Raw genomic sequence first — 25,606 nt, 5'->3', positions numbered from 1 at the left:
CATTTGAATGTCTACATGTGTGCACAAATCGAAGAGCATGCTTAAGACACTTTTCTTGAAAGTAGGAAAAACTCCATTTTGATTTGAGAACATAAGAGTATTCACATTTATGACCATACTGAAAGCTCTACTGAGTATGTCCGCAATCAGTGACAGATAGAGAACTCACTTATTAGAAGTGATCTGTCTCTGTGGGGCAGACAAATGTAAACACGCATACACTTGAGACGGCTGAAACTTTAGGAGTAAGAAATGCTTTCTTATCAGTCTATCTATCCAAACTGGTTGGAAGGCCAGGAGTGAGGAATAGGCGATCCTCTGGACACTTCATGAAAGATCTAATTTCAATTAAGCACAAAATACTTCCCTTTATTTGACATAAATGCCATAATGGAATAGTCAGTTGGGCCCTTCTAGTGGATTATGGCAGTGTCTTGAAAGAGAGTGTAATTGTACTACGAGACATGCTCACCTTCAAAAGAGTGTCTGATGGCTTTCCGACAAAGGTGGGATTCGAACCCACGCGTGCAGAGCACAATGGATTAGCAGTCCATCGCCTTAACCACTCGGCCACCTCGTCTGCCTTAGGGGCCTCTATTTCATTTTTGGTGAAATTCTAACTATGTGCTAATTAAAAATAAGCATAAGTTTATCCTAGACTGTGTCAGAATGGCAAATGTATGGGGTGTTCAATAGACAGAGCACACGATATAGCAGAATTATCAAATCTATTCCATTTGGACTGTATTTTTAATAGTCATGATAACATGCTAGCATGTGAGTCGATCTTGCACAGTGAATAATGGAGCAGTGCAGTATCTACTTGGTTAGCACTAGATGGCTCAAATGGGGAGAAATGAAAACAGTAAGCTCCAGTGGCGCAATCGGTTAGCGAGCGGTACTTATACAGCAGTACTTGCACTGAGCCATGCCGAGGTTGTGAGTTCGAGCCTCACCTGGAGCAGTTGATTGGTTTTCATAAACCATTTCACTAAAAGTAAAGATTAGACTCAGAATAAAGACGGCTCTTGCTAGAGAGTCTTAACTTCTTTTCAGGATCTGCGTGTCCGACTCCTCCAGGTGCCAAATATCACATATCCTATGCGATGCTCCTTATAAACATTCAATGATGTACCATCTTGCATAGCATGCAAACACCACATCAGTGCATTTAAAAATACTTTTGTAGAATAATAAATATGATGAATACATTGTTGTCACAGGATAACCATAAACTGAGGAGCTGCAAACAGTACTGTGTCAGCTACATACAATAAAATTTAACTCAAAGAAATATCAAAAGAAGAGCATCATCATATTAAAGTTTCTAGTCAACATAAGAGTTGCACCATAGCAGCTTATGGTGCTTTCTGCTCAGATTGTGCCTCCAATCCCACATTGACTTTTTTAGTTCTTTGCAATTTTAAAAAACAATTCCTGCTCAAAGCTAGCTTTTCAAAACCATTCAACCTATTACATTTATTTCTCTAACCTGTGAATGTGGTCCATGTTCTCTTTTCCTCATTCCCATCATGATACTCCCTTTCCGGAAACCAAGTTCACTTCTTTATCCAGCCCACCCATCCAAGGTCACCAAATCTATGAAGCAATTCTGCTTTTTCTCACATTCTCTCCATGTACAAGATACCTTGTATCAATTGAATGGACAGCAGGAGAGGTGAATATTTATGGTTAGTGGGGGTGGGGTTTTGAAGATTAACCTCATTTGACTAAGAGCCGGGGTATCTGGGAGAAAAAGTATTTTAAGGGGGATGAAGTTCATATCTCCTTGGTGAAATTTCTAGAGCCTTATTTCATCCTTTCTGTGGATGCAGACTCAGTCGGAACAGACGTCCTAGTCCTCGCTCTGCCTTTCAAAGGAACTTTAAATATGCATGGCTTATTTGGCTTTGCCCGGCGGGGTGAGAATGGCGTTCGTCAGGCGATCGGAAGGGGTGAGACAATAGTTTATGGTTCAATGGTTTTCATGAAGTCTTCTTGATAAGATTAAAGCAGGAAAGGGAAGCTTGTCAATAAGCAAACTTAAGACAAGGTGTGACTCCTAGAAAGAATGACTTGAAAACAACATACAGAAACACACATATAAAAAGGCCCTGATGAGGCTTGAACTCATGACCCCTGGTTTACAAGACCAGTGCTCTGCCACTGAGCTACAAGGCCGGTCTGCCTGCAGTTTGTAAATCGCAACATGTATTCTTACTGCGGTATGAAGATATCTATGATTTTGAGACTCTGTATGGAAATGCAGTTGCATTTGAATGTCTACATGTGTGCACAAATCGAAGAGCATGCTTAAGACACTTTTCTTGAAAGTAGGAAAAACTCCATTTTGATTTGAGAACATAAGAGTATTCACATTTATGACCATACTGAAAGCTCTACAGAGTATGTCCGAAATCAGTGACAGATAGAGAACTCACTTATTAGAAGTGATCTGTCTCTGTGGGGCAGACAAATGTAAACACGCATACACTTGAGACGGCTGAAACTTTAGGAGTAAGAAATGCTTTCTTATCAGTCTATCTATCCAAACTGGTTGGAAGGCCAGGAGTGAGGAATAGGCAATCCTCTGGACACTTCATGAAAGATCTAATTTCAATTAAGCACAAAATACTTCCCTTTATTTGACATAAATGCCATAATGGAATAGTCAGTTGGGCCCTTCTAGTGGATTATGGCAGTGTCTTGAAAGAGAGTGTAATTGTACTACGAGACATGCTCACCTTCAAAAGAGTGTCTGATGGCTTTCCGACGAAGGTGGGATTCGAACCCACACGTGCAGAGCACAATGGATTAGCAGTCCATCGCCTCAACCACTCGGCCACCTCGTCTGCCTTAGGGGCTTATATTTCATTTTTGGTGAAATTCTAACTATGTGCTAATTAAAAATAAGCATAAGTTTATCCTAGACTGTGTCAGAATGGCAAATGTATGGGGTGTTCAATAGACAGAGCACACGATATAGCAGAATTATCAAATCTATTCCATTTGGACTGTATTTTTAATAGTCATGATAACATGCTAGCATGTGAGTCGATCTTGCACAGTGAATAATGGAGCAGTGCAGTATCTACTTGGTTAGCACTAGATGGCTCAAATGGGGAGAAATGAAAACAGTAAGCTCCAGTGGCGCAATCGGTTAACGCGCGGTACTTATACAGCAGTACTTGCACTGAGCCATGCCGAGGTTGTGAGTTCGAGCCTCACCTGGAGCAGTTGATTGGTTTTCGTAAACCATTTCACTAAAAGTAAAGATTAGACTCAGAATAAAGACGGCTCTTGCTAGAGAGTCTTAACTTCTTTTCAGGATCTGCGTGTCCGACTCCTCCAGGTGCCAAATATCACATATCCTATGCGATGCTCCTTATAAACATTCAATGATGTACCATCTTGCATAGCATGCAAACACCACATCAGTGCATTTAAAAATACTTTTGTAGAATAATAAATATGATGAATACATTGTTGTCACGGGATAACCATACACTGAGGAGCTGCAAATAGTACTGTGTCAGCTACATACAATAAAATTTAACTCAAAGAAATATCAAAAGAAGAGCATCATCATATTAAAGTTTCTAGTCAACATAAGAGTTGCACCATAGCAGCTTATGGTGCTTTCTGCTCAGATTGTGCCTCCAATCCCACATTGACTTTTTTAGTTCTTTGCAATTTTAAAAAACAATTCCTGCTGAAAGCTAGCTTTTCAAAACCATTCAACCTATTACATTTATTTCTCTAACCTGTGAATGTGGTCCATGTTCTCTTTTCCTCATTCCCATCATGATACTCCCTTTCCGGAAACCAAGTTCACTTCTTTATCCAGCCCACCCATCCAAGGTCACCAAATCTATGAAGCAATTCTGCTTTTTCTCACATTCTCTCCATGTACAAGATACCTTGTATCAATTGAATGGACAGCAGGAGAGGTGAATATTTATGGTTAGTGGGGGTGGGGTTTTGAAGATTAACCTCATTTGACTAAGAGCCGGGGTATCTGGGAGAAAAAGTATTTTAAGGGGGATGAAGTTCATATCTCCTTGGTGAAATTTCTAGAGCCTTATTTCATCCTTTCTGTGGATGCAGACTCAGTCGGAACAGACGTCCTAGTCCTCGCTCTGCCTTTCAAAGGAACTTTAAATATGCATGGCTTATTTGGCTTTGCCCGGCAGGGCTTGCCCGGCGGGGTGAGAATGGCGTTTGTCAGGCGTTCGTCAGGCGATCGGAAGGGGTGAGGCAATAGTTTATGGTTCAATGGTTTTCATGAAGTCTTCTTGATAAGATGAAAGCAGGAAAGGGAAGCTTGTCAATAAGCAAACTTAAGACAAGGTGTGACTCCTAGAAAGAATGACTTGAAAACAACATACAGAAACACACATATAAAAAGGCCCTGATGAGGCTTGAACTCATGACCCCTGGTTTACAAGGCCAGTGCTCTGCCACTGAGCTACAAGGCCGGTCTGCCTGCAGTTTGTAAATCGCAACATGTATTCTTACTGCGGTATGAAGATATCTATGATTTTGATACTCTGTTTGGAAATGCAGTTGCATTTGAATGTCTACATGTGTGCACAAATCGAAGAGCATGCTTAAGACACTTTTCTTGAAAGTAGGAAAAACTCCATTTTGATTTGAGAACATAAGAGTATTCACATTTATGACCATACTGAAAGCTCTACTGAGTATGTCCGCAATCAGTGACAGATAGAGAACTCACTTATTAGAAGTGATCTGTCTCTGTGGGGCAGACAAATGTAAACACGCATACACTTGAGACGGCTGAAACTTTAGGAGTAAGAAATGCTTTCTTATCAGTCTATCTATCCAAACTGGTTGGAAGGCCAGGAGTGAGGAATAGGCAATCCTCTGGACACTTCATGAAAGATCTAATTTCAATTAAGCACAAAATACTTCCCTTTATTTGACATAAATGCCATAATGGAATAGTCAGTTGGGCCCTTCTAGTGGATTATGGCAGTGTCTTGAAAGAGAGTGTAATTGTACTACGAGACATGCTCACCTTCAAAAGAGTGTCTGATGGCTTTCCGACGAAGGTGGGATTCGAACCCACGCGTGCAGAGCACAATGGATTAGCAGTCCATCGCCTTAACCACTCGGCCACCTCGTCTGCCTTAGGGGCCTATATTTCATTTTTGGTGAAATTCTAACTATGTGCTAATTAAAAATAAGCATAAGTTTATCCTAGACTGTGTCAGAATGGCAAATGTATGGGGTGTTCAATAGACAGAGCACACGATATAGCAGAATTATCAAATCTATTCCATTTGGACTGTATTTTTAATAGTCATGATAACATGCTAGCATGTGAGTCGATCTTGCACAGTGAATAATGGAGCAGTGCAGTATCTACTTGGTTAGCACTAGATGGCTCAAATGGGGAGAAATGAAAACAGTAAGCTCCAGTGGCGCAATCGGTTAGCGCGCGGTACTTATACAGCAGTACTTGCACTGAGCCATGCCGAGGTTGTGAGTTGGAGCCTCACCTGGAGCAGTTGATTGGTTTTCATAAACCATTTCACTAAAAGTAAAGATTAGACTCAAAATAAAGACGGCTCTTGCTAGAGAGTCTTAACTTCTTTTCAGGATCTGCGCGTCCGACTCCTCCAGGTGCCAAATATCACATATCCTATGCAATGCTCCTTATAAACATTCAATGATGTACCATCTTGCATAGCATGCAAACACCACATCAGTGCATTTAAAAATACTTTTGTAGAATAATAAATATGATGAATACATTGTTGTCACAGGATAACCATAAACTGAGGAGCTGCAAACAGTACTGTGTCAGCTACATACAATAAAATTTAACTCAAAGAAATATCAAAAGAAGAGCATCATCATATTAAAGTTTCTAGTCAACATAAGAGTTGCACCATAGCAGCTTATGGTGCTTTCTGCTCAGATTGTGCCTCCAATCCCACATTGACTTTTTTAGTTCTTTGCAATTTTAAAAAACAATTCCTGCTCAAAGCTAGCTTTTCAAAACCATTCAACCTATTACATTTATTTCTCTAACCTGTGAATGTGGTCCATGTTCTCTTTTCCTCATTCCCATCATGATACTCCCTTTCCGGAAACCAAGTTCACTTCTTTATCCAGCCCACCCATCCAATGTCACCAAATCTATGAAGCAATTCTGCTTTTTCTCACATTCTCTCCATGTACAAGATACCTTGTATCAATTGAATGGACAGCAGGAGAGGTGAATATTTATGGTTAGTGGGGGTGGGGTTTTGAAGATTAACCTCATTTGACTAAGAGCCGGGGTATCTGGGAGAAAAAGTATTTTAAGGGGGATGAAGTTCATATCTCCTTGGTGAAATTTCTAGAGCCTTATTTCATCCTTTCTGTGGATGCAGACTCAGTCGGAACAGACGTCCTAGTCCTCGCTCTGCCTTTCAAAGGAACTTTAAATATGCATGGCTTATTTGGCTTTGCCCGGCAGGGCTTGCCCGGCAGGGTGAGAATGGCGTTTGTCAGGCGTTCGTCAGGCGATCAGAAGGGGTGAGGCGATCGGAAGGGGTGAGGCAATAGTTTATGGTTCAATGGTTTTCATGAAGTCTTCTTGATAAGATGAAAGCAGGAAAGGGAAGCTTGTCAATAAGCAAACTTAAGACAAGGTGTGACTCCTAGAAAGAATGACTTGAAAACAACATACAGAAACACACATATAAAAAGGCCCTGATGAGGCTTGAACTCATGACCCCTGGTTTACAAGGCCAGTGCTCTGCCACTGAGCTACAAGGCCGGTCTGCCTGCAGTTTGTAAATCGCAACATGTATTCTTACTGCGGTATGAAGATATCTATGATTTTGAGACTCTGTATGGAAATGCAGTTGCATTTGAATGTCTACATGTGTGCACAAATCGAAGAGCATGCTTAAGACACTTTTCTTGAAAGTAGGAAAAACTCCATTTTGATTTGAGAACATAAGAGTATTCACATTTATGACCATACTGAAAGCTCTACTGAGTATGTCCGCAATCAGTGACAGATAGAGAACTCACTTATTAGAAGTGATCTGTCTCTGTGGGGCAGACAAATGTAAACACGCATACACTTGAGACGGCTGAAACTTTAGGAGTAAGAAATGCTTTCTTATCAGTCTATCTATCCAAACTGGTTGGAAGGCCAGGAGTGAGGAATAGGCAATCCTCTGGACACTTCATGAAAGATCTAATTTCAATTAAGCACAAAATACTTCCCTTTATTTGACATAAATGCCATAATGGAATAGTCAGTTGGGCCCTTCTAGTGGATTATGGCAGTGTCTTGAAAGAGAGTGTAATTGTACTACGAGACATGCTCACCTTCAAAAGAGTGTCTGATGGCTTTCCGACGAAGGTGGGATTCGAACCCACGCGTGCAGAGAACAATGGATTAGCAGTCCATCGCCTTAACCACTCGGCCACCTCGTCTGCCTTAGGGGCCTATATTTCATTTTTGGTGAAATTCTAACTATGTGCTAATTAAAAATAAGCATAAGTTTATCCTAGACTGTGTCAGAATGGCAAATGTATGGGGTGTTCAATAGACAGAGCACACGATATAGCAGAATTATCAAATCTATTCCATTTGGACTGTATTTTTAATAGTCATGATAACATGCTAGCATGTGAGTCGATCTTGCACAGTGAATAATGGAGCAGTGCAGTATCTACTTGGTTAGCACTAGATGGCTCAAATGGGGAGAAATGAAAACAGTAAGCTCCAGTGGCGCAATCGGTTAGCGCGCGGTACTTATACAGCAGTACTTGCACTGAGCCATGCCGAGGTTGTGAGTTGGAGCCTCACCTGGAGCAGTTGATTGGTTTTCATAAACCATTTCACTAAAAGTAAAGATTAGACTCAAAATAAAGACGGCTCTTGCTAGAGAGTCTTAACTTCTTTTCAGGATCTGCGCGTCCGACTCCTCCAGGTGCCAAATATCACATATCCTATGCGATGCTCCTTATAAACATTCAATGATGTACCATCTTGCATAGCATGCAAACACCACATCAGTGCATTTAAAAATACTTTTGTAGAATAATAAATATGATGAATACATTGTTGTCACGGGATAACCATAAACTGAGGAGCTGCAAACAGTACTGTGTCAGCTACATACAATAAAATTTAACTCAAAGAAATATCAAAAGAAGAGCATCATCATATTAAAGTTTCTAGTCAACATAAGAGTTGCACCATAGCAGCTTATGGTGCTTTCTGCTCAGATTGTGCCTCCAATCCCACATTGACTTTTTTAGTTCTTTGCAATTTTAAAAAACAATTCCTGCTCAAAGCTAGCTTTTCAAAACCATTCAACCTATTAAATTTATTTCTCTAACCTGTGAATGTGGTCCATGTTCTCTTTTCCTCATTCCCATCATGATACTCCCTTTCAGGAAACCAAGTTCACTTCTTTATCCAGCCCACCCATCCAAGGTCACCAAATCTATGAAGCAATTCTGCTTTTTCTCACATTCTCTCCATGTACAAGATACCTTGTATCAATTGAATGGACAGCAGGAGAGGTGAATATTTATGGTTAGTGGGGGTGGGGTTTTGAAGATTAACCTCATTTGACTAAGAGCCGGGGTATCTGGGAGAAAAAGTATTTTAAGGGGGATGAAGTTCATATCTCCTTGGTGAAATTTCTAGAGCCTTATTTCATCCTTTCTGTGGATGCAGACTCAGTCGGAACAGACGTCCTAGTCCTCGCTCTGCCTTTCAAAGGAACTTTAAATATGCATGGCTTATTTGGCTTTGCCCGGCAGGGCTTGCCCGGCAGGGTGAGAATGGCGTTTGTCAGGCGTTCGTCAGGCGATCGGAAGGGGTGAGGCAATAGTTTATGGTTCAATGGTTTTCATGAAGTCTTCTTGATAAGATGAAAGCAGGAAAGGGAAGCTTGTCAATAAGCAAACTTAAGACAAGGTGTGACTCCTAGAAAGAATGACTTGAAAACAACATACAGAAACACACATATAAAAAGGCCCTGATGAGGCTTGAACTCATGACCCCTGGTTTACAAGACCAGTGCTCTGCCACTGAGCTACAAGGCCGGTCTGCCTGCAGTTTGTAAATCGCAACATGTATTCTTACTGCGGTATGAAGATATCTATGATTTTGAGACTCTGTATGGAAATGCAGTTGCATTTGAATGTCTACATGTGTGCACAAATCGAAGAGCATGCTTAAGACACTTTTTTTGAAAGTAGGAAAAACTCCATTTTGATTTGAGAACATAAGAGTATTCACATTTATGACCATACTGAAAGCTCTACCGAGTATGTCCGCAATCAGTGACAGATAGAGAACTCACTTATTAGAAGTGATCTGTCTCTGTGGGGCAGACAAATGTAAACACGCATACACTTGAGACGGCTGAAACTTTAGGAGTAAGAAATGCTTTCTTATCAGTCTATCTATCCAAACTGGTTGGAAGGCCAGGAGTGAGGAATAGGCAATCCTCTGGACACTTCATGAAAGATCTAATTTCAATTAAGCACAAAATACTTCCCTTTATTTGACATAAATGCCATAATGGAATAGTCAGTTGGGCCCTTCTAGGGGATTATGGCAGTGTCTTGAAAGAGAGTGTAATTGTACTACGAGACATGCTCACCTTCAAAAGAGTGTCTGATGGCTTTCCGACAAAGGTGGGATTCGAACCCACGCGTGCAGAGCACAATGGATTAGCAGTCCATCGCCTTAACCACTCGGCCACCTCATCTGCCTTAGGGGCCTATATTTCATTTTTGGTGAAATTCTAACTATGTGCTAATTAAAAATAAGCATAAGTTTATCCTAGACTGTGTCAGAATGGCAAATGTATGGGGTGTTCAATAGACAGAGCACACGATATAGCAGAATTATCAAATCTATTCCATTTGGACTGTATTTTTAATAGTCATGATAACATGCTAGCATGTGAGTCGATCTTGCACAGTGAATAATGGAGCAGTGCAGTATCTACTTGGTTAGCACTAGATGGCTCAAATGGGGAGAAATGAAAACAGTAAGCTCCAGTGGCGCAATCGGTTAGCGCGCGGTACTTATACAGCAGTACTTGCACTGAGCCATGCCGAGGTTGTGAGTTCGAGCCTCACCTGGAGCAGTTGATTGGTTTTCATAAACCATTTCACTAAAAGTAAAGATTAGACTCAAAATAAAGACGGCTCTTGCTAGAGAGTCTTAACTTCTTTTCAGGATCTGCGTGTCCGACTCCTCCAGGTGCCAAATATCACATATCCTATGCGATGCTCCTTATAAACATTCAATGATGTACCATCTTGCATAGCATGCAAACACCACATCAGTGCATTTAAAAATACTTTTGTAGAATAATAAATATGATGAATACATTGTTGTCACGGGATAACCATAAACTGAGGAGCTGCAAACAGTACTGTGTCAGCTACATACAATAAAATTTAACTCAAAGAAATATCAAAAGAAGAGCATCATCATATTAAAGTTTCTAGTCAACATAAGAGTTGCACCATAGCAGCTTATGGTGCTTTCTGCTCAGATTGTGCCTCCAACCCCACATTGACTTTTTTAGTTCTTTGCAATTTTAAAAAACAATTCCTGCTGAAAGCCAGCTTTTCAAAACCATTCAACCTATTACATTTATTTCTCTAACCTGTGAATGTGGTCCATGTTCTCTTTTCCTCATTCCCATCATGATACTCCCTTTCCGGAAACCAAGTTCACTTCTTTATCCAGCCCACCCATCCAAGGTCACCAAATCTATGAAGCAATTCTGCTTTTTCTCACATTCTCTCCATGTACAAGATACCTTGTATCAATTGAATGGACAGCAGGAGAGGTGAATATTTATGGTTAGTGGGGGTGGGGTTTTGAAGATTACCCTCATTTGACTAAGAGCCGGGGTATCTGGGAGAAAAAGTATTTTAAGGGGGATGAAGTTCATATCTCCTTGGAGAAATTTCTAGAGCCTTATTTCATCCTTTCTGTGGATGCAGACTCAGTCGGAACAGACGTCCTAGTCCTCGCTCTGCCTTTCAAAGGAACTTTAAATATGCATGGCTTATTTGGCTTTGCCCGGCAGGGTGAGAATGGCGTTTGTCAGGCGTTCGTCAGGCGATCGGAAGGGGTGAGGCGATCGGAAGGGGTGAGGCAATAGTTTATGGTTCAATGGTTTTCATGAAGTCTTCTTGATAAGATGAAAGCAGGAAAGGGAAGCTTGTCAATAAGCAAACTTAAGACAAGGTGTGACTCCTAGAAAGAATGACTTGAAAACAACATACAGAAACACACATATAAAAAGGCCCTGATGAGGCTTGAACTCATGACCCCTGGTTTACAAGGCCAGTGCTCTGCCACTGAGCTACAAGGCCGGTCTGCCTGCAGTTTGTAAATCGCAACATGTATTCTTACTGCGGTATGAAGATATCTATGATTTTGAGACTCTGTATGGAAATGCAGTTGCATTTGAATGTCTACATGTGTGCACAAATCGAAGAGCATGCTTAAGACACTTTTCTTGAAAGTAGGAAAAACTCCATTTTGATTTGAGAACATAAGAGTATTCACATTTATGACCATACTGAAAGCTCTACTGAGTATGTCCGCAATCAGTGACAGATAGAGAACTCACTTATTAGAAGTGATCTGTCTCTGTGGGGCAGACAAATGTAAACACGCATACACTTGAGACGGCTGAAACTTTAGGAGTAAGAAATGCTTTCTTATCAGTCTATCTATCCAAACTGGTTGGAAGGCCAGGAGTGAGGAATAGGCAATCCTCTGGACACTTCATGAAAGATCTAATTTCAATTAAGCACAAAATACTTCCCTTTATTTGACATAAATGCCATAATGGAATAGTCAGTTGGGCCCTTCTAGTGGATTATGGCAGTGTCTTGAAAGAGAGTGTAATTGTACTACGAGACATGCTCACCTTCAAAAGAGTGTCTGATGGCTTTCCGACGAAGGTGGGATTCGAACCCACGCGTGCAGAGCACAATGGATTAGCAGTCCATCGCCTTAACCACTCGGCCACCTCGTCTGCCTTAGGGGCCTATATTTCATTTTTGGTGAAATTCTAACTATGTGCTAATTAAAAATAAGCATAAGTTTATCCTAGACTGTGTCAGAATGGCAAATGTATGGGGTGTTCAATAGACAGAGCACACGATATAGCAGAATTATCAAATCTATTCCATTTGGACTGTATTTTTAATAGTCATGATAACATGCTAGCATGTGAGTCGATCTTGCACAGTGAATATTGGAGCAGTGCAGTATCTACTTGGTTAGCACTAGATGGCTCAAATGGGGAGAAATGAAAACAGTAAGCTCCAGTGGCGCAATCGGTTAGCGCGCGGTACTTATACAGCAGTACTTGCACTGAGCCATGCCGAGGTTGTGAGTTGGAGCCTCACCTGGAGCAGTTGATTGGTTTTCATAAACCATTTCACTAAAAGTAAAGATTAGACTCAAAATAAAGACGGCTCTTGCTAGAGAGTCTTAACTTCTTTTCAGGATCTGCGCGTCCGACTCCTCCAGGTGCCAAATATCACATATCCTATGCGATGCTCCTTATAAACATTCAATGATGTACCATCTTGCATAGCATGCAAACACCACATCAGTGCATTTAAAAATACTTTTGTAGAATAATAAATATGATGAATACATTGTTGTCACAGGATAACCATAAACTGAGGAGCTGCAAACAGTACTGTGTCAGCTACATACAATAAAATTTAACTCAAAGAAATATCAAAAGAAGAGCATCATCATATTAAAGTTTCTAGTCAACATAAGAGTTGCACCATAGCAGCTTATGGTGCTTTCTGCTCAGATTGTGCCTCCAATCCCACATTGACTTTTTTAGTTCTTTGCAATTTTAAAAAACAATTCCTGCTCAAAGCTAGCTTTTCAAAACCATTCAACCTATTACATTTATTTCTCTAACCTGTGAATGTGGTCCATGTTCTCTTTTCCTCATTCCCATCATGATACTCCCTTTCCGGAAACCAAGTTCACTTCTTTATCCAGCCCACCCATCCAAGGTCACCAAATCTATGAAGCAATTCTGCTTTTTCTCACATTCTCTCCATGTACAAGATACCTTGTATCAATTGAATGGACAGCAGGAGAGGTGAATATTTATGGTTAGTGGGGGTGGGGTTTTGAAGATTAACCTCATTTGACTAAGAGCCGGGGTATCTGGGAGAAAAAGTATTTTAAGGGGGATGAAGTTCATATCTCCTTGGTGAAATTTCTAGAGCCTTATTTCATCCTTTCTGTGGATGCAGACTCAGTCGGAACAGACGTCCTAGTCCTCGCTCTGCCTTTCAAAGGAACTTTAAATATGCATGGCTTATTTGGCTTTGCCCGGCAGGGTGAGAATGGCGTTTGTCAGGCGTTCGTCAGGCGATCGGAAGGGGTGAGGCAATAGTTTATGGTTCAATGGTTTTCATGAAGTCTTCTTGATAAGATGAAAGCAGGAAAGGGAAGCTTGTCAATAAGCAAACTTAAGACAAGGTGTGACTCCTAGAAAGAATGACTTGAAAACAACATACAGAAACACACATATAAAAAGGCCCTGATGAGGCTTGAACTCATGACCCCTGGTTTACAAGACCAGTGCTCTGCCACTGAGCTACAAGGCCAGTCTGCCTGCAGTTTGTAAATCGCAACATGTATTCTTACTGCGGTATGAAGATATCTATGATTTTGAGACTCTGTATGGAAATGCAGTTGCATTTGAATGTCTACATGTGTGCACAAATCGAAGAGCATGCTTAAGACACTTTTCTTGAAAGTAGGAAAAACTCCATTTTGATTTGAGAACATAAGAGTATTCACATTTATGACCATACTGAAAGCTCTACTGAGTATGTCCGCAATCAGTGACAGATAGAGAACTCACTTATTAGAAGTGATCTGTCTCTGTGGGGCAGACAAATGTAAACACGCATACACTTGAGACGGCTGAAACTTTAGGAGTAAGAAATGCTTTCTTATCAGTCTATCTATCCAAACTGGTTGGAAGGCCAGGAGTGAGGAATAGGCAATCCTCTGGACACTTCATGAAAGATCTAATTTCAATTAAGCACAACATACTTCCCTTTATTTGACATAAATGCCATAATGGAATAGTCAGTTGGGCCCTTCTAGGGGATTATGGCAGTGTCTTGAAAGAGAGTGTAATTGTACTACAAGACATGCTCACCTTCAAAAGAGTGTCTGATGGCTTTCCGACAAAGGTGGGATTCGAACCCACGCGTGCAGAGCACAATGGATTAGCAGTCCATCGCCTTAACCACTCGGCCACCTCATCTGCCTTAGGGGCCTATATTTCATTTTTGGTGAAATTCTAACTATGTGCTAATTAAAAATAAGCATAAGTTTATCCTAGACTGTGTCAGAATGGCAAATGTATGGGGTGTTCAATAGACAGAGCACACGATATAGCAGAATTATCAAATCTATTCCATTTGGACTGTATTTTTAATAGTCATGATAACATGCTAGCATGTGAGTCGATCTTGCACAGTGAATAATGGAGCAGTGCAGTATCTACTTGGTTAGCACTAGATGGCTCAAATGGGGAGAAATGAAAACAGTAAGCTCCAGTGGCGCAATCGGTTAGCGCGCGGTACTTATACAGCAGTACTTGCACTGAGCCATGCCGAGGTTGTGAGTTCGAGCCTCACCTGGAGCAGTTGATTGGTTTTCATAAACCATTTCACTAAAAGTAAAGATTAGACTCAGAATAAAGACGGCTCTTGCTAGAGAGTCTTAACTTCTTTTCAGGATCTGCGTGTCCGACTCCTCCAGGTGCCAAATATCACATATCCTATGCGATGCTCCTTATAAACATTCAATGAGGTACCATCTTGCATAGCATGCAAACACCACATCAGTGCATTTAAAAATACTTTTGTAGAATAATAAATATGATGAATACATTGTTGTCACGGGATAACCATAAACTGAGGAGCTGCAAACAGTACTGTGTCAGCTACATACAATAACATTTAACTCAAAGAAATATCAAAAGAAGAGCATCATCATATTAAAGTTTCTAGTCAACATAAGAGTTGCACCATAGCAGCTTATGGTGCTTTCTGCTCAGATTGTGCCTCCAATCCCACATTGACTTTTTTAGTTCTTTGCAATTTTAAAAAACAATTCCTGCTCAAAGCTAGCTTTTCAAAACCATTCAACCTATTACATTTATTTCTCTAACCTGTGAATGTGGTCCATGTTCTCTTTTCCTCATTCCCATCATGCTACTCCCTTTCCGGAAACCAAGTTCACTTCTTTATCCAGCCCACCCATCCAAGGTCACCAAATCTATGAAGCAATTCTGCTTTTTCTCACATTCTCTCCATGTACAAGATACCTTGTATCAATTGAATGGACAGCAGGAGAGGTGAATATTTATGGTTAGTGGGGGTGGGGTTTTGAAGATTAACCTCATTTGAGTAAGAGCCGGGGTATCTGGGAGAAAAAGTATTTTAAGGGGGATGAAGTTCATATCTCCTTGGTGAAATTTCTAGAGCCTTATTTCATCCTTTCTGTGGATGCAGACTCAGTCGGAACAGACGTCCTAGTCCTCGCTCTGCCTTTCAAAGGAACTTTAAATATGCATGGCTTATTTGGCTTTGCCTGGCGGCGCTTGCCCGGCAGGGTGAGAATGGCGTTTGTCAGGCGTTCGTCAGGCGATCGGAAGGGGTGAGGCGATCGGAAGGGGTGAGGCAATAGTTTATGGTTCAATGGTTTTCATGAAGTCTTCTTGATAAGATGAAAGCAGGAAAGGGAAGTTTGTCAAAAAGCAAACTTAAGAGAAGGTGTGACTCCTAGAAAGAATGACTTGAAAACAACATACAGAAATACACATATAAAAAGGCCCTGATGAGGCTTGAACTCATGACCCCGGGTTTACAAGGCCAGTGCTCTGCCACTGAGCTACAAGGCCGGTCTGCCTGCAGTTTGTAAATCGCAACATGTATTCTTACTGCGGTATGAAGATATCTATGATTTTGAGACTCTGTATGGAAATGCAGTTGCATTTGAATGTCTACATGTGTGCACAAATCGAAGAGCATGCTTAAGACACTTTTCTTGAAAGTAGGAAAAACTCCATTTTGATTTGAGAACATAAGAGTATTCACATTTATGACCATACTGAAAGCTCTACTGAGTATGTCCGCAATCAGTGACAGATAGAGAACTCACTTATTAGAAGTGATCTGTCTCTGTGGGGCAGACAAATGTAAACACGCATACACTTGAGACGGCTGAAACTTTAGGAGTAAGAAATGCTTTCTTATCAGTCTATCTATCCAAACTGGTTGGAAGGCCAGGAGTGAGGAATAGGCAATCCTCTGGACACTTCATGAAAGATCTAATTTCAATTAAGCACAAAATACTTCCCTTTATTTGACATAAATGCCATAATGGAATAGTCAGTTGGGCCCTTCTAGTGGATTATGGCAGTGTCTTGAAAGAGAGTGTAATTGTACTACGAGACATGCTCACCTTCAAAAGAGTGTCTGATGGCTTTCCGACGAAGGTGGGATTCGAACCCACGCGTGCAGAGCACAATGGATTAGCAGTCCATCGCCTTAACCACTCGGCCACCTCGTCTGCCTTAGGGGCCTATATTTCATTTTTGGTGAAATTCTAACTATGTGCTAATTAAAAATAAGCATAAGTTTATCCTAGACTGTGTCAGAATGGCAAATGTATGGGGTGTTCAATAGACAGAGCACACGATATAGCAGAATTATCAAATCTATTCCATTTGGACTGTATTTTTAATAGTCATGATAACATGCTAGCATGTGAGTCGATCTTGCACAGTGAATAATGGAGCAGTGCAGTATCTACTTGGTTAGCACTAGATGGCTCAAATGGGGAGAAATGAAAACAGTAAGCTCCAGTGGCGCAATCGGTTAGCGCGCGGTACTTATACAGCAGTACTTGCACTGAGCCATGCCGAGGTTGTGAGTTGGAGCCTCACCTGGAGCAGTTGATTGGTTTTCATAAACCATTTCACTAAAAGTAAAGATTAGACTCAAAATAAAGACGGCTCTTGCTAGAGAGTCTTAACTTCTTTTCAGGATCTGCGCGTCCGACTCCTCCAGGTGCCAAATATCACATATCCTATGCGATGCTCCTTATAAACATTCAATGATGTACCATCTTGCATAGCATGCAAACACCACATCAGTGCATTTAAAAATACTTTTGTAGAATAATAAATATGATGAATACATTGTTGTCACGGGATAACCATAAACTGAGGAGCTGCAAACAGTACTGTGTCAGCTACATACAATAAAATTTAACTCAAAGAAATATCAAAAGAAGAGCATCATCATATTAAAGTTTCTAGTCAACATAAGAGTTGCACCATAGCAGCTTATGGTGCTTTCTGCTCAGATTGTGCCTCCAATCCCACATTGACTTTTTTAGTTCTTTGCAATTTTAAAAAACAATTCCTGCTCAAAGCTAGCTTTTCAAAACCATTCAACCTATTACATTTATTTCTCTAACCTGTGAATGTGGTCCATGTTCTCTTTTCCTCATTCCCATCATGATACTCCCTTTCCGGAAACCAAGTTCACTTCTTTATCCAGCCCACCCATCCAAGGTCACCAAATCTATGAAGCAATTCTGCTTTTTCTCACATTCTCTCCATGTACAAGATACCTTGTATCAATTGAATGGACAGCAGGAGAGGTGAATATTTATGGTTAGTGGGGGTGGGGTTTTGAAGATTAACCTCATTTGACTAAGAGCCGGGGTATCTGGGAGAAAAAGTATTTTAAGGGGGATGAAGTTCATATCTCCTTGGTGAAATTTCTAGAGCCTTATTTCATCCTTTCTGTGGATGCAGACTCAGTCGGAACAGACGTCCTAGTCCTCGCTCTGCCTTTCAAAGGAACTTTAAATATGCATGGCTTATTTGGCTTTGCCCGGCAGGGCTTGCCCGGCAGGGTGAGAATGGCGTTTGTCAGGCGTTCGTCAGGCGATCGGAAGGGGTGAGGCAATAGTTTATGGTTCAATGGTTTTCATGAAGTCTTCTTGATAAGATGAAAGCAGGAAAGGGAAGCTTGTCAATAAGCAAACTTAAGACAAGGTGTGACTCCTAGAAAGAATGACTTGAAAACAACATACAGAAACACACATATAAAAAGGCCCTGATGAGGCTTGAACTCATGACCCCTGGTTTACAAGACCAGTGCTCTGCCACTGAGCTACAAGGCCGGTCTGCCTGCAGTTTGTAAATCGCAACATGTATTCTTACTGCGGTATGAAGATATCTATGATTTTGAGACTCTGTATGGAAATGCAGTTGCATTTGAATGTCTACATGCGTGCACAAATCGAAGAGCATGCTTAAGACACTTTTTTTGAAAGTAGGAAAAACTCCATTTTGATTTGAGAACATAAGAGTATTCACATTTATGACCATACTGAAAGCTCTACTGAGTATGTCCGCAATCAGTGACAGATAGAGAACTCACTTATTAGAAGTGATCTGTCTCTGTGGGGCAGACAAATGTAAACACGCATACACTTGAGACGGCTGAAACTTTAGGAGTAAGAAATGCTTTCTTATCAGTCTATCTATCCAAACTGGTTGGAATTGGAAGGCCAGGAGTGAGGAATAGGCAATCCTCTGGACACTTCATGAAAGATCTAATTTCAATTAAGCACAAAATACTTCCCTTTTTTTGACATAAATGCCATAATGGAATAGTCAGTTGGGCCCTTCTAGGGGATTATGGCAGTGTCTTGAAAGAGAGTGTAATTGTACTACGAGACATGCTCACCTTCAAAAGAGTGTCTGATGGCTTTCCGACAAAGGTGGGATTCGAACCCACGCGTGCAGAGCACAATGGATTAGCAGTCCATCGCCTTAACCACTCGGCCACCTCATCTGCCTTAGGGGCCTATATTTCATTTTTGGTGAAATTCTAACTATGTGCTAATTAAAAATAAGCATAAGTTTATCCTAGACTGTGTCAGAATGGCAAATGTATGGGGTGTTCAATAGACAGAGCACACGATATAGCAGAATTATCAAATCTATTCCATTTGGACTGTATTTTTAATAGTCATGATAACATGCTAGCATGTGAGTCGATCTTGCACAGTGAATAATGGAGCAGTGCAGTATCTACTTGGTTAGAACTAGATGGCTCAAATGGGGAGAAATGAAAACAGTAAGCTCCAGTGGCGCAATCGGTTAGCGCGCGGTACTTATACAGCAGTACTTGCACTGAGCCATGCCGAGGTTGTGAGTTCGAGCCTCACCTGGAGCAGCTGATTGGTTTTCATAAACCATTTCACTAAAAGTAAAGATTAGACTCAGAATAAAGACGGCTCTTGCTAGAGAGTCTTAACTTCTTTTCAGGATCTGCGTGTCCGACTCCTCCAGGTGCCAAATATCACATATCCTATGCGATGCTCCTTATAAACATTCAATGATGTACCATCTTGCATAGCATGCAAACACCACATCAGTGCATTTAAAAATACTTTTGTAGAATAATAAATATGATGAATACATTGTTGTCACGGGATAACCATTAACTGAGGAGCTGCAAACAGTACTGTGTCAGCTACATACAATAAAATTTAACTCAAAGAAATATCAAAAGAAGAGCATCATCATATTAAAGTTTCTAGTCAACATAAGAGTTGCACCATAGCAGCTTATGGTGCTTTCTGCTCAGATTGTGCCTCCAATCCCACATTGACTTTTTTAGTTCTTTGCAATTTTAAAAAACAATTCCTGCTCAAAGCTAGCTTTTCAAAACCATTCAACCTATTACATTTATTTCTCTAACCTGTGAATGTGGTCCATGTTCTCTTTTCCTCATTCCCATCATGATACTCCCTTTCCGGAAACCAAGTTCACTTCTTTATCCAGCCCACCCATCCAAGGTCACCAAATCTATGAAGCAATTCTGCTTTTTCTCACATTCTCTCCATGTACAAGATACCTTGTATCAATTGAATGGACAGCAGGAGAGGTGAATATTTATGGTTAGTGGGGGTGGGGTTTTGAAGATTAACCTCATTTGACTAAGAGCCGGGGTATCTGGGAGAAAAAGTATTTTAAGGGGGATGAAGTTCATATCTCCTTGGTGAAATTTCTAGAGCCTTATTTCATCCTTTCTGTGGATGCAGACTCAGTCGGAACAGACGTCCTAGTCCTCGCTCTGCCTTTCAAAGGAACTTTAAATATGCATGGCTTATTTGGCTTTGCCCGGCGGCGCTTGCCCGGCAGGGTGAGAATGGCGTTTGTCAGGCGTTCGTCAGGCGATCGGAAGGGGTGAGGCGATCGGAAGGGGTGAGGCAATAGTTTATGGTTCAATGGTTTTCATGAAGTCTTCTTGATAAGATGAAAGCAGGAAAGGGAAGCTTGTCAATAAGCAAACTTAAGACAAGGTGTGACTCCTAGAAAGAATGACTTGAAAACAACATACAGAAACACACATATAAAAAGGCCCTGATGAGGCTTGAACTCATGACCCCTGGTTTACAAGGCCAGTGCTCTGCCACTGAGCTACAAGGCCGGTCTGCCTGCAGTTTGTAAATCGCAACATGTATTCTTACTGCGGTATGAAGATATCTATGATTTTGAGACTCTGTATGGAAATGCAGTTGCATTTGAATGTCTACATGTGTGCACAAATCGAAGAGCATGCTTAAGACACTTTTCTTGAAAGTAGGAAAAACTCCATTTTGATTTGAGAACATAAGAGTATTCACATTTATGACCATACTGAAAGCTCTACTGAGTATGTCCGCAATCAGTGACAGATAGAGAACTCACTTATTAGAAGTGATCTGTCTCTGTGGGGCAGACAAATGTAAACACGCATACACTTGAGACGGCTGAAACTTTAGGAGTAAGAAATGCTTTCTTATCAGTCTATCTATCCAAACTGGTTGGAAGGCCAGGAGTGAGGAATAGGCAATCCTCTGGACACTTCATGAAAGATCTAATTTCAATTAAGCACAAAATACTTCCCTTTATTTGACATAAATGCCATAATGGAATAGTCAGTTGGGCCCTTCTAGTGGATTATGGCAGTGTCTTGAAAGAGAGTGTAATTGTACTACGAGACATGCTCACCTTCAAAAGAGTGTCTGATGGCTTTCCGACGAAGGTGGGATTCGAACCCACGCGTGCAGAGCACAATGGATTAGCAGTCCATCGCCTTAACCACTTGGCCACCTCGTGTGCCTTAGGGGCCTATATTTCATTTTTGGTGAAATTCTAACTATGTGCTAATTAAAAATAAGCATAAGTTTATCCTAGACTGTGTCAGAATGGCAAATGTATGGGGTGTTCAATAGACAGAGCACACGATATAGCAGAATTATCAAATCTATTCCATTTGGACTGTATTTTTAATAGTCATGATAACATGCTAGCATGTGAGTCGATCTTGCACAGTGAATAATGGAGCAGTGCAGTATCTACTTGGTTAGCACTAGATGGCTCAAATGGGGAGAAATGAAAACAGTAAGCTCCAGTGGCACAATCGGTTAGCGCGCGGTACTTATACAGCAGTACTTGCACTGAGCCATGCCGAGGTTGTGAGTTGGAGCCTCACCTGGAGCAGTTGATTGGTTTTCATAAACCATTTCACTAAAAGTAAAGATTAGACTCAAAATAAAGACGGCTCTTGCTAGAGAGTCTTAACTTCTTTTCAGGATCTGCGTGTCCGACTCCTCCAGGTGCCAAATATCACATATCCTATGCGATGCTCCTTATAAACATTCAATGATGTACCATCTTGCATAGCATGCAAACGCCACATCAGTGCATTTAAAAATACTTTTGTAGAATAATAAATATGATGAATACATTGTTGTCACGGGATAACCATAAACTGAGGAGCTGCAAACAGTACTGTGTCAGCTACATACAATAAAATTTAACTCAAAGAAATATCAAAAGAAGAGCATCATCATATTAAAGTTTCTAGTCAACATAAGAGTTGCACCATAGCAGCTTATGGTGCTTTCTGCTCAGATTGTGCCTCCAATCCCACATTGACTTTTTTAGTTCTTTGCAATTTTAAAAAACAATTCCTGCTCAAAGCTAGCTTTTCAAAACCATTCAACCTATTACATTTATTTCTCTAACCTGTGAATGTGGTCCATGTTCTCTTTTCCTCATTCCCATCATGATACTCCCTTTCCGGAAACCAAGGTAACTTCTTTATCCAGCCCACCCATCCAAGGTCACCAAATCTATGAAGCAATTCTGCTTTTTCTCACATTCTCTCCATGTACAAGATACCTTGTATCAATTGAATGGACAGCAGGAGAGGTGAATATTTATGGTTAGTGGGGGTGGGGTTTTGAAGATTAACCTCATTTGACTAAGAGCCGGGGTATCTGGGAGAAAAAGTATTTTAAGGGGGATGAAGTTCATATCTCCTTGGTGAAATTTCTAGAGCCTTATTTCATCCTTTCTGTGGATGCAGACTCAGTCGGAACAGACGTCCTAGTCCTCGCTCTGCATTTCAAAGGAACTTTAAATATGCATGGCTTATTTGGCTTTGCCCGGCAGGGCTTGCCCGGCAGGGTGAGAATGGCGTTTGTCAGGCGTTCGTCAGGCGATCGGAAGGGGTGAGGCAATAGTTTATGGTTCAATGGTTTTCATGAAGTCTTCTTGATAAGATGAAAGCAGGAAAGGGAAGCTTGTCAATAAGCAAACTTAAGACAAGGTGTGACTCCTAGAAAGAATGACTTGAAAACAACATACAGAAACACACATATAAAAAGGCCCTGATGAGGCTTGAACTCATGACCCCTGGTTTACAAGACCAGTGCTCTGCCACTGAGCTACAAGGCCGGTCTGCCTGCAGTTTGTAAATCGCAACATGTATTCTTACTGCGGTATGAAGATATCTATGATTTTGAGACTCTGTATGGAAATGCAGTTGCATTTGAATGTCTACATGTGTGCACAAATCGAAGAGCATGCTTAAGACACTTTTCTTGAAAGTAGGAAAAACTCCATTTTGATTTGAGAACATAAGAGTATTCACATTTATGACCATACTGAAAGCTCTACTGAGTATGTCCGCAATCAGTGACAGATAGAGAACTCACTTATTAGAAGTGATCTGTCTCTGTGGGGCAGACAAATGTAAACACGCATACACTTGAGACGGCTGAAACTTTAGGAGTAAGAAATGCTTTCTTATCAGTCTATCTATCCAAACTGGTTGGAAGGCCAGGAGTGAGGAATAGGCAATCCTCTGGACACTTCATGAAAGATCTAATTTCAATTAAGCACAAAATACTTCCCTTTATTTGACATAAATGCCATAATGGAATAGTCAGTTGGGCCCTTCTAGGGGATTATGGCAGTGTCTTGAAAGAGAGTGTAATTGTACTACGAGACATGCTCACCTTCAAAAGAGTGTCTGATGGCTTTCCGACAAAGGTGGGATTCGAACCCACGCGTGCAGAGCACAATGGATTAGCAGTCCATCGCCTTAACCACTTGGCCACCTCATCTGCCTTAGGGGCCTATATTTCATTTTTGGTGAAATTCTAACTATGTGCTAATTAAAAATAAGCATAAGTTTATCCTAGACTGTGTCAGAATGGCAAATGTATGGGGTGTTCAATAGACAGAGCACACAATATAGCAGAATTATCAAATCTATTCCATTTGGACTGTATTTTTAATAGTCATGATAACCTATGTGAGTCGATCTTGCACAGTGAATAATGGAGCAGTGCAGTATCTACTTGGTTAGCACTAGATGGCTCAAATGGGGAGAAATGAAAACAGTAAGCTCCAGTGGCGCAATCGGTTAGCGCGCGGTACTTATACAGCAGTACTTGCACTGAGCCATGCCGAGGTTGTGAGTTCGAGCCTCACCTGGAGCAGTTGATTGGTTTTCATAAACCATTTCACTAAAAGTAAAGATTAGACTCAGAATAAAGACGGCTCTTGCTAGAGAGTCTTAACTTCTTTTCAGGATCTGCGTGTCCGACTCCTCCAGGTGCCAAATATCACATATCCTATGCGATGCTCCTTATAAACATTCAATGATGTACCATCTTGCATAGCATGCAAACACCACATCAGTGCATTTAAAAATACTTTTGTAGAATAATAAATATGATGAATACATTGTTGTCAAGGGATAACCATACACTGAGGAGCTGCAAACAGTACTGTGTCAGCTACATACAATAAAATTTAACTCAAAGAAATATCAAAAGAAGAGCATCATCATATTAAAGTTTCTAGTCAACATAAGAGTTGCACCATAGCAGCATATGGTGCTTTCTGCTCAGATTGTGCCTCCAATCCCACATTGACTTTTTTAGTTCTTTGCAATTTTAAAAAACAATTCCTGCTCAAAGCTAGCTTTTCAAAACCATTCAACCTATTACATTTATTTCTCTAACCTGTGAATGTGGTCCATGTTCTCTTTTCCTCATTCCCATCATGATACTCCCTTTCCGGAAACCAAGTTCACTTCTTTATCCAGCCCACCCATCCAAGGTCACCAAATCTATGAAGCAATTCTGCTTTTTCTCACATTCTCTCCATGTACAAGATACCTTGTATCAATTGAATGGACAGCAGGAGAGGTGAATATTTATGGTTAGTGGGGGTGGGGTTTTGAAGATTAACCTCATTTGACTAAGAGCCGGGGTATCTGGGAGAAAAAGTATTTTAAGGGGGATGAAGTTCATATCTCCTTGGTGAAATTTGTAGAGCCTTATTTCATCCTTTCTGTGGATGCAGACTCAGTCGGAACAGACGTCCTAGTCCTCGCTCTGCCTTTCAAAGGAACTTTAAATATGCATGGCTTATTTGGCTTTGCCCGGCAGGGCTTGCCCGGCAGGGTGAGAATGGCGTTTGTCAGGCGTTCGTCAGGCGATCGGAAGGGGTGAGGCAATAGTTTATGGTTCAATGGTTTTCATGAAGTCTTCTTGATAAGATGAAAGCAGGAAAGGGAAGCTTGTCAATAGGCAAACTTAAGACAAGGTGTGACTCCTAGAAAGAATGACTTGAAAACAACATACAGAAACACACATATAAAAAGGCCCTGATGAGGCTTGAACGCATGACCCCTGGTTTACAAGACCAGTGCTCTGCCACTGAGCTACAAGGCCGGTCTGCCTGCAGTTTGTTAATCGCAACATGTATTCTTACTGCGGTATGAAGATATCTATGATTTTGAGACTCTGTATGGAAATGCAGTTGCATTTGAATGTCTACATGTGTGCACAAATCGAAGAGCATGCTTAAGACACTTTTCTTGAAAGTAGGAAAAACTCCATTTTGATTTGAGAACATAAGAGTATTCACATTTATGACCATACTGAAAGCTCTACTGAGTATGTCCGCAATCAGTGACAGATAGAGAACTCACTTATTAGAAGTGATCTGTCTCTGTGGGGCAGACAAATGTAAACACGCATACACTTGAGACGGCTGAAACTTTAGGAGTAAGAAATGCTTTCTTATCAGTCTATCTATCCAAACTGGTTGGAAGGCCAGGAGTGAGGAATAGGCAATCCTCT

General features: G+C 40.9%; 33 non-coding genes across 33 annotated transcripts; 11 read left to right on the top strand and 22 right to left on the bottom strand.

Annotated features, from left to right (window-relative positions):
- Nucleotides 1–498: 498 nt before the first annotated feature.
- On the bottom strand, nucleotides 499–580 carry TRNAS-GCU (transfer RNA serine (anticodon GCU)). The gene has a single exon. It is a non-coding gene; the product is annotated as a tRNA-Ser (tRNA).
- A 289-nt stretch (nucleotides 581–869) lies between these two features.
- Nucleotides 870–964, top strand: TRNAI-UAU (transfer RNA isoleucine (anticodon UAU)). The gene is made up of 2 exons: nucleotides 870–907; nucleotides 929–964. It is a non-coding gene; the product is annotated as a tRNA-Ile (tRNA).
- Nucleotides 965–2,109: 1,145 nt separating this feature from the next.
- On the bottom strand, nucleotides 2,110–2,181 carry TRNAT-UGU (transfer RNA threonine (anticodon UGU)). The gene has a single exon. It is a non-coding gene; the product is annotated as a tRNA-Thr (tRNA).
- Nucleotides 2,182–2,770: 589 nt separating this feature from the next.
- TRNAS-GCU (transfer RNA serine (anticodon GCU)) lies at nucleotides 2,771–2,852 on the bottom strand. Its single transcript has one exon. It is a non-coding gene; the product is annotated as a tRNA-Ser (tRNA).
- A 289-nt stretch (nucleotides 2,853–3,141) lies between these two features.
- On the top strand, nucleotides 3,142–3,236 carry TRNAI-UAU (transfer RNA isoleucine (anticodon UAU)). The gene is made up of 2 exons: nucleotides 3,142–3,179; nucleotides 3,201–3,236. It is a non-coding gene; the product is annotated as a tRNA-Ile (tRNA).
- Nucleotides 3,237–4,406: 1,170 nt separating this feature from the next.
- Nucleotides 4,407–4,478, bottom strand: TRNAT-UGU (transfer RNA threonine (anticodon UGU)). Its single transcript has one exon. It is a non-coding gene; the product is annotated as a tRNA-Thr (tRNA).
- Nucleotides 4,479–5,067: 589 nt separating this feature from the next.
- TRNAS-GCU (transfer RNA serine (anticodon GCU)) lies at nucleotides 5,068–5,149 on the bottom strand. The gene has a single exon. It is a non-coding gene; the product is annotated as a tRNA-Ser (tRNA).
- A 289-nt stretch (nucleotides 5,150–5,438) lies between these two features.
- Nucleotides 5,439–5,533, top strand: TRNAI-UAU (transfer RNA isoleucine (anticodon UAU)). The gene is made up of 2 exons: nucleotides 5,439–5,476; nucleotides 5,498–5,533. It is a non-coding gene; the product is annotated as a tRNA-Ile (tRNA).
- A 1,188-nt stretch (nucleotides 5,534–6,721) lies between these two features.
- TRNAT-UGU (transfer RNA threonine (anticodon UGU)) lies at nucleotides 6,722–6,793 on the bottom strand. The gene has a single exon. It is a non-coding gene; the product is annotated as a tRNA-Thr (tRNA).
- Nucleotides 6,794–7,382: 589 nt separating this feature from the next.
- TRNAS-GCU (transfer RNA serine (anticodon GCU)) lies at nucleotides 7,383–7,464 on the bottom strand. Its single transcript has one exon. It is a non-coding gene; the product is annotated as a tRNA-Ser (tRNA).
- Nucleotides 7,465–7,753: 289 nt separating this feature from the next.
- On the top strand, nucleotides 7,754–7,848 carry TRNAI-UAU (transfer RNA isoleucine (anticodon UAU)). Its single transcript has 2 exons — nucleotides 7,754–7,791; nucleotides 7,813–7,848. It is a non-coding gene; the product is annotated as a tRNA-Ile (tRNA).
- A 1,170-nt stretch (nucleotides 7,849–9,018) lies between these two features.
- TRNAT-UGU (transfer RNA threonine (anticodon UGU)) lies at nucleotides 9,019–9,090 on the bottom strand. Its single transcript has one exon. It is a non-coding gene; the product is annotated as a tRNA-Thr (tRNA).
- Nucleotides 9,091–9,679: 589 nt separating this feature from the next.
- Nucleotides 9,680–9,761, bottom strand: TRNAS-GCU (transfer RNA serine (anticodon GCU)). The gene has a single exon. It is a non-coding gene; the product is annotated as a tRNA-Ser (tRNA).
- Nucleotides 9,762–10,050: 289 nt separating this feature from the next.
- Nucleotides 10,051–10,145, top strand: TRNAI-UAU (transfer RNA isoleucine (anticodon UAU)). The gene is made up of 2 exons: nucleotides 10,051–10,088; nucleotides 10,110–10,145. It is a non-coding gene; the product is annotated as a tRNA-Ile (tRNA).
- Nucleotides 10,146–11,319: 1,174 nt separating this feature from the next.
- On the bottom strand, nucleotides 11,320–11,391 carry TRNAT-UGU (transfer RNA threonine (anticodon UGU)). The gene has a single exon. It is a non-coding gene; the product is annotated as a tRNA-Thr (tRNA).
- A 589-nt stretch (nucleotides 11,392–11,980) lies between these two features.
- TRNAS-GCU (transfer RNA serine (anticodon GCU)) lies at nucleotides 11,981–12,062 on the bottom strand. The gene has a single exon. It is a non-coding gene; the product is annotated as a tRNA-Ser (tRNA).
- Nucleotides 12,063–12,351: 289 nt separating this feature from the next.
- TRNAI-UAU (transfer RNA isoleucine (anticodon UAU)) lies at nucleotides 12,352–12,446 on the top strand. The gene is made up of 2 exons: nucleotides 12,352–12,389; nucleotides 12,411–12,446. It is a non-coding gene; the product is annotated as a tRNA-Ile (tRNA).
- Nucleotides 12,447–13,602: 1,156 nt separating this feature from the next.
- On the bottom strand, nucleotides 13,603–13,674 carry TRNAT-UGU (transfer RNA threonine (anticodon UGU)). The gene has a single exon. It is a non-coding gene; the product is annotated as a tRNA-Thr (tRNA).
- A 589-nt stretch (nucleotides 13,675–14,263) lies between these two features.
- Nucleotides 14,264–14,345, bottom strand: TRNAS-GCU (transfer RNA serine (anticodon GCU)). Its single transcript has one exon. It is a non-coding gene; the product is annotated as a tRNA-Ser (tRNA).
- Nucleotides 14,346–14,634: 289 nt separating this feature from the next.
- TRNAI-UAU (transfer RNA isoleucine (anticodon UAU)) lies at nucleotides 14,635–14,729 on the top strand. Its single transcript has 2 exons — nucleotides 14,635–14,672; nucleotides 14,694–14,729. It is a non-coding gene; the product is annotated as a tRNA-Ile (tRNA).
- Nucleotides 14,730–15,917: 1,188 nt separating this feature from the next.
- On the bottom strand, nucleotides 15,918–15,989 carry TRNAT-UGU (transfer RNA threonine (anticodon UGU)). Its single transcript has one exon. It is a non-coding gene; the product is annotated as a tRNA-Thr (tRNA).
- A 589-nt stretch (nucleotides 15,990–16,578) lies between these two features.
- On the bottom strand, nucleotides 16,579–16,660 carry TRNAS-GCU (transfer RNA serine (anticodon GCU)). The gene has a single exon. It is a non-coding gene; the product is annotated as a tRNA-Ser (tRNA).
- Nucleotides 16,661–16,949: 289 nt separating this feature from the next.
- Nucleotides 16,950–17,044, top strand: TRNAI-UAU (transfer RNA isoleucine (anticodon UAU)). The gene is made up of 2 exons: nucleotides 16,950–16,987; nucleotides 17,009–17,044. It is a non-coding gene; the product is annotated as a tRNA-Ile (tRNA).
- A 1,170-nt stretch (nucleotides 17,045–18,214) lies between these two features.
- TRNAT-UGU (transfer RNA threonine (anticodon UGU)) lies at nucleotides 18,215–18,286 on the bottom strand. The gene has a single exon. It is a non-coding gene; the product is annotated as a tRNA-Thr (tRNA).
- A 595-nt stretch (nucleotides 18,287–18,881) lies between these two features.
- TRNAS-GCU (transfer RNA serine (anticodon GCU)) lies at nucleotides 18,882–18,963 on the bottom strand. The gene has a single exon. It is a non-coding gene; the product is annotated as a tRNA-Ser (tRNA).
- Nucleotides 18,964–19,252: 289 nt separating this feature from the next.
- Nucleotides 19,253–19,347, top strand: TRNAI-UAU (transfer RNA isoleucine (anticodon UAU)). Its single transcript has 2 exons — nucleotides 19,253–19,290; nucleotides 19,312–19,347. It is a non-coding gene; the product is annotated as a tRNA-Ile (tRNA).
- A 1,188-nt stretch (nucleotides 19,348–20,535) lies between these two features.
- Nucleotides 20,536–20,607, bottom strand: TRNAT-UGU (transfer RNA threonine (anticodon UGU)). Its single transcript has one exon. It is a non-coding gene; the product is annotated as a tRNA-Thr (tRNA).
- A 589-nt stretch (nucleotides 20,608–21,196) lies between these two features.
- TRNAS-GCU (transfer RNA serine (anticodon GCU)) lies at nucleotides 21,197–21,278 on the bottom strand. The gene has a single exon. It is a non-coding gene; the product is annotated as a tRNA-Ser (tRNA).
- Nucleotides 21,279–21,567: 289 nt separating this feature from the next.
- On the top strand, nucleotides 21,568–21,662 carry TRNAI-UAU (transfer RNA isoleucine (anticodon UAU)). The gene is made up of 2 exons: nucleotides 21,568–21,605; nucleotides 21,627–21,662. It is a non-coding gene; the product is annotated as a tRNA-Ile (tRNA).
- Nucleotides 21,663–22,832: 1,170 nt separating this feature from the next.
- On the bottom strand, nucleotides 22,833–22,904 carry TRNAT-UGU (transfer RNA threonine (anticodon UGU)). Its single transcript has one exon. It is a non-coding gene; the product is annotated as a tRNA-Thr (tRNA).
- A 589-nt stretch (nucleotides 22,905–23,493) lies between these two features.
- TRNAS-GCU (transfer RNA serine (anticodon GCU)) lies at nucleotides 23,494–23,575 on the bottom strand. Its single transcript has one exon. It is a non-coding gene; the product is annotated as a tRNA-Ser (tRNA).
- A 283-nt stretch (nucleotides 23,576–23,858) lies between these two features.
- Nucleotides 23,859–23,953, top strand: TRNAI-UAU (transfer RNA isoleucine (anticodon UAU)). Its single transcript has 2 exons — nucleotides 23,859–23,896; nucleotides 23,918–23,953. It is a non-coding gene; the product is annotated as a tRNA-Ile (tRNA).
- Nucleotides 23,954–25,123: 1,170 nt separating this feature from the next.
- TRNAT-UGU (transfer RNA threonine (anticodon UGU)) lies at nucleotides 25,124–25,195 on the bottom strand. The gene has a single exon. It is a non-coding gene; the product is annotated as a tRNA-Thr (tRNA).
- Nucleotides 25,196–25,606: the final 411 nt, after the last annotated feature.

This window comes from Lissotriton vulgaris, chromosome 5 (genome assembly GCF_964263255.1).
Source record: "Lissotriton vulgaris chromosome 5, aLisVul1.2, whole genome shotgun sequence".
In the NCBI taxonomy this organism is placed as follows: domain Eukaryota; kingdom Metazoa; phylum Chordata; class Amphibia; order Caudata; family Salamandridae; genus Lissotriton; species Lissotriton vulgaris.
This window is presented reverse-complemented; position numbering and strand designations above follow the sequence as displayed.